The sequence below is a fragment of the Vicugna pacos genome, chromosome 26 (genome assembly GCF_048564905.1).
Source record: "Vicugna pacos chromosome 26, VicPac4, whole genome shotgun sequence".
Classification (NCBI taxonomy): Eukaryota; Metazoa; Chordata; class Mammalia; order Artiodactyla; family Camelidae; genus Vicugna; species Vicugna pacos.
This window is the reverse complement of record NC_133012.1, coordinates 16,132,614-16,140,845: the sequence shown is the minus strand read 5'-3', so window position 1 is coordinate 16,140,845 and position 8,232 is coordinate 16,132,614. Positions and strand designations below refer to the sequence as shown.

At 39.5% G+C, this 8,232-nt stretch overlaps 1 long non-coding RNA gene across 1 annotated transcript; it reads left to right on the top strand.

Annotated features, from left to right (window-relative positions):
• Positions 1–894: 894 nt before the first annotated feature.
• Positions 895–4,896, top strand: LOC140689559 (uncharacterized). The gene is made up of 2 exons (XR_012064601.1): positions 895–1,032; positions 4,737–4,896. It is a non-coding gene; the product is annotated as an uncharacterized lncRNA (long non-coding RNA).
• Positions 4,897–8,232: the final 3,336 nt, after the last annotated feature.

Below are 8,232 nucleotides of genomic sequence, written 5' to 3'. Positions count from 1 at the left end.
GTAGATGATGCTCACTTGGGATATGATGCTGGCTTGGGGAGAATATGTGCCTTTAGGGATATTTAGGCTTGGGGAGATGATGTGGGCTTGGGGAGATGATTGGGCTTGGGGAGATGATGTGGGCTTAGGGTGGTGATTGGGCTTGGGAGGTGATTAGGCTTGGGGAGATTATGTGGGCTTGGGGAGATGATTGTTCTCGGGGAGATGATGTGCGCTTGGGCAGTAGATGCGGACTTGGGGAGATGATGCAGGTTGGGGTGATTAAGTTGATTGGGTAGATGATGTGTGCTTGGGGAGATGATTGGGCTTGGGGAGATGATGTGGGCTTGGGGAGATTATTGGTCTTAGGGAGATGATAAGGGCTTTGTTAAATGAATGAATAAGTAAATAGAAGGCCATCGAAGTCTACTATCGGAACTAGATAAAGACTAGAGAAGTAATCTGTCATTTTTTTAATTGCCCTAAGAATTTGAGAATACACAGATCCACAAGAATATACTTTCTTCCTCAGTTGTGTAATTAAATCAGGTTATGTATGTAAACCAACAGCTACCTTGTCTGTGCTACTTTTGGGCTCCGTTTTTCCGCTGAATTTGGTGCCGCAATCTCGGGGCAGCAGCGGATTGGGAGGCGGCGGGGGAAGCGGCTTGGGCGGCGGCTTGGGCGGCCTGTGCGCATGCGCACAGACGCCCCCCCCCCCACGCCGTCCCGCCTGCGCAGTCGCAGCCACAGCTTCTGGCAAGTTCCCTCTCAACTGCCGAGGAAGCAACTCCGGGCGGAATTGAGGAGAACCCGCCCCGACAGTGTGGAGGGCCGGAACGGACAGGGCCCTCTTCCCTTTTGAAAATGTCTCAGCAGAGAACTGAGTCCATTATGGCTTTAATGAAATGTCCTGAAGGAGTCGGGGAGAGAATGCATTTTCCTTCCGTGAAGAAACACCGCGCAGGAGGAGCGCGGAAGAGAAGGCGCGGACGTTCCAAAGGAGCGGAAACTCAAGACGGCCCGTCGGGGAGGACGCGAGAGCCTGCGAAGGTAAGAAGCTGCTTTTCTGTTCTGGCTCCTTTCTACTTTGTACTAGAACTACCGTCACTAAATTGTATACGTTTTCGGATAAGTCTTTAGAAAACAAAATCTTAAGTCTTAACAAAGTTCATTCTGCTACAAACTCTTAATTTTTGTTGTTTAATTAGAAGGTGCTTCTAACACATTTGATCCAAAGCTCTCATTATAACCAGCAGGAAAAGCTTTAATGCCAATCATGCAGAAACTACGTGGTTTGACAAATTCTTTTTAATGGTCTTGTAAACATATTAAAAGCAGTTTCAGGCCAAGAAATGTAAATAAGATGAACCAATTTATACTTATGTAAACACATAGCATAAGAATTACATTAAAAATTAAACACCATTAAAATCATTTTCGTTAGTAAAGTTATGTCCCTTGCATTGAACTAAAAGAATTATATGTTTTTTCTACCAAATGTTTATCACTGTTCATAGATTTAAATTAGTAAATTCTTGTGATTTAAAACTTTTTTTTTACATTTTTTATTGATTCATAATCATTTTACAGTGTTGTGTCAAATTCCAGTGTTCAGCACAATTTTTCAGTCATTCATGGACATATACACACTCATTGTCACATTTTTTTCTCTGTGATTTATCATAACATTTTGTGTATATTTCCCTGTGCTATACAGTGTAATCTTGTTTATCTATTCTACAATTTTGAAATCCCAGTCTATCCCTTCCCACCCTCTACCCCCCCCCCCCGGTAACCACAAGTCTGTATTCTCTGTCCATGAGTCCATTTCTGTCCTGTATTTATGCTTTGTTTTTGTTTTTGTTTTTTAGATTCCACATATGAGCGATCTCATATGGTATTTTTCTTTCTCTTTCTGCCTTACTTCACTTAGAATGACATTCTCTAGGATCATCCATGTTGCTGCAAATGGCATTATGTTGTCGGTTTTTATGGCTGAGTAGTATTCCATTGTATAAATATACCACATCTTCTTTATCCAGTCACCTGTTGATGGACATTTAGGTTGTTTCTATGTTTTGGCTATTGTAAATAGTGCTGCTATGAACATTGGGGTGCAGGTGTCATCCTGAAGTAGATTTCCTTCTGGGTACAAGCCCAGAAGTGGGATTCCTGGGTCATATGGTAAGTCTATTCCTAGTCTTTTGAGGAATCTCCACACTGTTTTCCATAGTGGGTGCACCAAACTGCATTCCCACCAGCAGTGTAGGAGGGTTCCCCTTTCTCCACAGCCTCTCCAGCATTTATCATTCATGAACTTCTGAGCGATGGCCATTCTGACTGGTGTGAGGTGATACCTCATTGTAGTTTTGATTTGCATTTCTCTGATAATTAGTGATATTGAACATTTTTTCATGTGCTTTTTGATCATTTGTATGTCTTCCTTGGAGAGTTGCTTGTTTAGGTCTTCTGCCCATTTTTGGATTGGGTTGTTTATTTTTTCCTTATTGAGTCATATGAGCTGCTTATATATTTTGGAGATCAAGCCTTTGTCGGTTTCACTTGCAAAAATTTTCTCCCATTCCGTAGGTTTTCTTCTTGTTTTATTTCTGGTTTCCTTTGCTCTGCAGAAGCTTGTAAGTTTCATTAGGTCCCATTTGTTTATTCTTGCTTTTATTTCTTCTAGGAGAAAATTTTTGAAATGTATGTCAGATAATGTTTTGCCTATGTTTTCCTCTAGGAGGTTTATTGTATCTTGTCTTATGTTTAAGTCTTTAATCCATTTTGAGTTGATTTTTGTATATGGTGTAAGGGTGTGTTCTAGCTTCACTGTTTTACATGCTGCTGTCCAGTTTTCCCAACACCATTTGCTGAAGAGACTGTCTTTATTCCATTGTATATTCTTGCCTCCTTTGTCGAAGATGAGTTGACCAAAAGTTTGTGGGTTCATTTCTGGGCTCTCTATTCTGTTCCATTGGTCTATATGTCTGTTTTGGTACCAATACCATGCTGTCTTGATGACTGTAGCTCTATAGTATTGTCTGAAGTCTGGGAGAGTTATTCCTCCAGCCTCTTTCTTTCTCTTCAGTAATGCTTTAGCAATTCTAGGTCTTTGATGGTTCCATATAAATTTTATTATGATTTGTTCTAGTTCTGTGAAATATGTCCTGGGTAATTGGATAGGGATTGCATTAAATCTGTAGATTGCCTTGGGCAGTGTGACCATTTTAACAATATTGATTCTTCCAATCCAAGAGCATGGAATATCTTTCCATTTTTTAAAGTCTTCTTTAATTTCCTTCATCAATGGTAATACATTCTTGACTTCTCCCAAAAAAGCAGACTTTTGAGGCTTTTTTAATACAATAACCTCAGAGGAAAGTAAAGACAGATTCCAGAGCACTTGTGTCAGGCAGGATATATGGACACGGCACATAGATCAAGGCAGACTTTTGGAACACTGACTGTCACCTCATGAAACCCTCCATGGTAATAGCCAGGCCAGCCTCAAAAGAAATTCTTCAGGGCAAAATAAGTCAAGAGAGAAAGAGCTATTCTAAATGAATAATTGAGCTAATTAAATCTATTGATAAAGAAGAGCTCCTTGGTCCAGGAGCATATTTGGCACAAGGTTTGACAAAATGAAGAAATGCATTTTTTCTGGGGTATTTCAAATTCTTGCTTGGGAAAATACACTGCTCAAAGACGATCTTAATTCTAAAATACATAAAATTAAAAAGGAAGACAGAAGTATACTACTATAAAACACTCATTCCAAAATGATTAAGTGGTGTGAGAGAGGTTTTCACTTAAATGCCAGTTTTGAACTGACCTAAGTTATGCAGGTGGATTCCATGTGGGGAGAGCATAAGGTATTTTGTCCTCCCTGCATTTCCCCCTCTTCCCAGTGTAGCAGCGTGGGTGTGCTACAGAACACGGGCTCTGGAGTCAGGCTACTGCTGTACCTTCACAAGCTAGGCGACTTCAACAAGTTACTTAATCTCTCTGTGCTTGAATTTCCTCATCTATAGAATGAGTGACAGTGTAAGAGTTAATAAATGTCAAGTATTTAGAACAGTCTGTAAGATAATGAGGGTTCATTTTTACCCATTATGATTTGCTGTTATTATTCCCTTAACCCAAATTCAAGCTGGTAGCCCTTCCTTACCTCAGAGAAACAAGTATAAATGTTTAAAAAAAAATCCCTCTGAGGGCCTTAGGCGATCAAAAGCTCAGCACTCCAGCGGCGAGGCTCTGTGTGCTTAGCTTGCTGGTGGATCTGAACCTGTGAACCTGTCCCAGTAGCAGCTCCTGACCAGGGCTCTACCCTTGCTCAGCACAGCTGCCCTAAATACCTCCGGGGCAATACTGCATGCTCCTGATTTTTGTCAGCCTGCTCTCAGGGAAGCCCTCCCTCAAGGGCACAACTTATCATTCATGCCATCTCCTCTCCAGGTAACCAGAACCAGGACTCTGTCCTGCTCCTCCCTGGGTCAGGTTCTCCTATGCCATCCGTTACTTGATGGCCTCAGCTACTTCTGGTGCACAGTAGGTGTTCGACTTGTTCCATAAAAATCACAGTTGTTTTGACTCATTTCCTGTAGTATCACTGCAGTGGACTAAATGTTTATGCCCCCCCTAAAATCCTAACCCCCAAAGTAATAGTATTAGGATGAGGTGGGGCTTTTAGTCGCTGATTAGGTCATGAGGGTAGAACCCTCACGAATGGTATTAACGCCCTTATATTTATAAAGACTAGAGAAATCCCATCCCCTTCTGCCACGTGAGGACACAGCGAGAAGAGAGCTACCCGTGAATCAGGAGGCGGACCCTCACCAGACCTGGATCTGCTGGTGCCTCGATCTCAGTCATCCCAACTTCCAGAACTGTGAGAAATAAAGGTTGTTTAAGCCACTCAGTCTATGGTATTTTGTTAGAGCAGCCCGAACAAAATAAGACACTCTAGCTTCATTTTCCCTTAGAGAAAGCCTCTTCACCTTCCGGAGGACTGTGTGAGAACTGGCTTGCACTGCCCAGGGACAGCAGATTGTGCTAATCTTTTCCAAAATCTGTTCAGCCATGAGGTGTTGGGAGCTTGAAAGTGGGCATATTTATTTACACCTCAGAAATTCAGCAGATGTTGCAAGTCGGAACTTTAATTTTTTCTGGAGAAGCTAATTAGATTTTCAATCTATTCTGCCTCACTCTAGCATAGAATGTCCTCAACTAGTTTGAATGCAACCTCTTTTCTGAAGCCTCCCTCATCACTGCAGGCAGAAGGACCCTGTTGTGTCTCTTCTCTCCCGCCTCTACTGGAACACCAGCACTACGGATCTCAGACAGTTGTACTCACATTTTAGCCTCCCTGCTAGATTCTGTGCTCCCTAAATGGGACAACTATGGTCATCTCCATCCATAATAGACCCAAGACAGTACCCAGCACTATATAGTTGATCAAAAGGCATTTTTAGATGAATTCATGGAGATCTAGAAGAGGCACTGAAGGACAAAATTAAGAAAAGAAGTTCACCTTCCTCGTCCCTTCCTGAACTATTCAATCAGAAAGTCATTAGGTGATAAAAAAAAAAAAGGGGGTGATATGATGATTCTGTTGAATGGCCAAGTCAAAATGCCCAAAAGTGGATGCCACAGAGGTGGGTGTTCCCCACACCCAGAAAAATCTAACGCGAATGCCACATAGGAGCTATTGACTAACTATACAACAAGAACAGGAAAAGCATCAAGGTGTGGCCTGAAAAGGAAGAATCTTGGCAAAGAACACATATTGTGACTTAATCACATTTATCCATCTCTCACTCTGTGGTTCTTTGAAATTTCCAATTGAAATTTTAAGAGATTTGGAATAAATGAGTGTGCAAAAAAAAAAAAAGTCATTAGGTGGGGCTGGGCAAGAAAGAAGTCTGTACCACTGACAAGGAGGGTGGGGATGGAGCTGAGCAGGGGGAAGAAGGTGTCCAAGAGGTGGGCAGGAGGGAAACCTGATGTAGGTGTCAGATCCCAAGTGAGGGGAAAATGGTATCCACACAGAGATGTGTTAAAAGAAAAAACGCCAATTTAAAGGGGCTCCCACTAGCAAAAACTAGGGGGGGAAATGGAACATCAAATAAATGATAGTAACAGATGATCATCAACTGAATAAAATTAAAAAATCATAAATCCATCCTGACATAAATAAATACATTGATCGAAGTTTGATTGGGAATGTGATATTTTCAAAGTCTCAAAGTACCTGCCCACAAAGTATTTGTTATTTCTTAAGGAAAAATGAGCAACTTAAGTGAAGACTGGCAGATACTATCATAATCAAGTGATCCAAATAAGCATTATTAATAAGGAACAAATTGAAATTTGCACCACCTGATATGATGCAATGAGAAGAATAGTGTCACTTGTCTGATATTTCTGCCAAAAATGCGTATCTTGAATGCAATCATGGGGAAATATCAGACAAATCCAAACTGATGGAAATTCTACATAATAACTGGCCTGGAATCTTCAAAAGTGTCAAGATAATGAAGGTCAAGGCAAGAATGAGAAACTTTCCCAAATTGAGGGAGGCAAAAAATGTATGACAAATATAAGATTCTGAACTGGATCCTTTTGTTATAAAGAATAGTATTATTGGGACCATTAACAAACTTGAATGGTGTCTGCAAATTATATGGTAGTAATGTAGCAATGTTAATTTTCTGATTTTGGACATGTAGAAAATGATTTCTGATTATGGACATGCAGAAAAATGTTCTTATTTATAGGAAATATACCATGAAGTATTTAAGTGATCAGGCATCATATTAGTAATTTGCTCTCAAAAGGATCAGGAAAATTCTTTCCATTATGCTTGTAACTTTAAGTTTTAGAGTACAAGCAATAAGAACTGTGTTTATATAAAAACTCCTCCTTGATGCTGATAATTAGTCTTTGCTAAAATATCAGCCACCCACATTTGGTTCTATGTACACATTATTTGTACTCAGAATTAAGACTGTTGATTTTCTTTCTTTTTATTTTGGTAGATATATATAGATAGATATAGATACAGATATAGATATATCTTTTGGAAATATACCATTAGCTGTAAAAAAAGTTAAATATACTTTTAATTTAATAAACATCATATTTTTTTAAACTTCTGAGTGTGAGTGCTGAATTTTCTCTAGGAAGAGAAAGAACCGTGTTTTGGCTTTGCTTCAAAGCTATTATTTTAATATTATTGTTAGCAGAAAACCATAATTTCTTTAAACATCTGACTCTTTTGCTAGACCCACATTTGGTTGCTGTGTTTTTGTGAACAATTGATTAAAATTAGTTTAGTCACTCTTGGCTTGTGGTATTTTGAAATCCAAATGGAATATATCAAAGCAGTCAACCACAAACACAAGTACACCCTCAGAGGAATCAATGTAGCTAAAAGGTTATCAGATACCATGGAGGAACAAACTAGACTTACCAGCTTTTCTGCCCAGACAGCCAAGTTCCTAGGAAGCAACATAGCCACCTCCATTTTAATTGCTCTATTTCCTTGTTTCTAAGATCATACATCCTTCATAGTTTAACATTTCATAAATAAAGATTACTTTTGCAATCTATGTCCGAAGAAATTTGCCATCTGCAAGGTACTGTTGTAACCAGTGTTACAATTTTTTATTGCCTATATGAATGTAGCCAAACCTCTTAGAAAAGATGACAGAATTTTCAGAGCTAGGAAAAGTTACTGTGAATCCATGAAGGATCCTCTCAGGCTCCAAACACCCACCTATCAGAAGTGACAAGTTGTTTACCTTTCAGAGATTTATGAATCACATAAGGAAAGAGTGAAACAACAAATTTAGACATAGTATTCTTCAATGTGTCTCAAAGGTATAGTAGCCAGTAACTCTCCAAGTGGTAAGGAGGTCCAGACGAGGAATGTGGGTTATAGGAAGCCATGTGTCACCAGGATATTATGCATCACTGTAGATACTAAAAATGATTCAAGAGAAACCCTAGACTTGGAATGTGACAAAGGTTTAGAATCAAACTGCAAGATACAAAATAAATTTGCTTAAATAAATGTATGTTATTGCCAGTTTTTAAAATTATCAACATTTAATGCACTTTTAATCTACGAAAGCAGTTTATCTTTTAAATGTTGGTGTCACAGAGTTTTTAAAAAATAAAAGCACCAGTTCCATAAGACAGTGTCCACTGATACAGTGACTACATCTGCTGACAGTTCTTTGCTTTCAA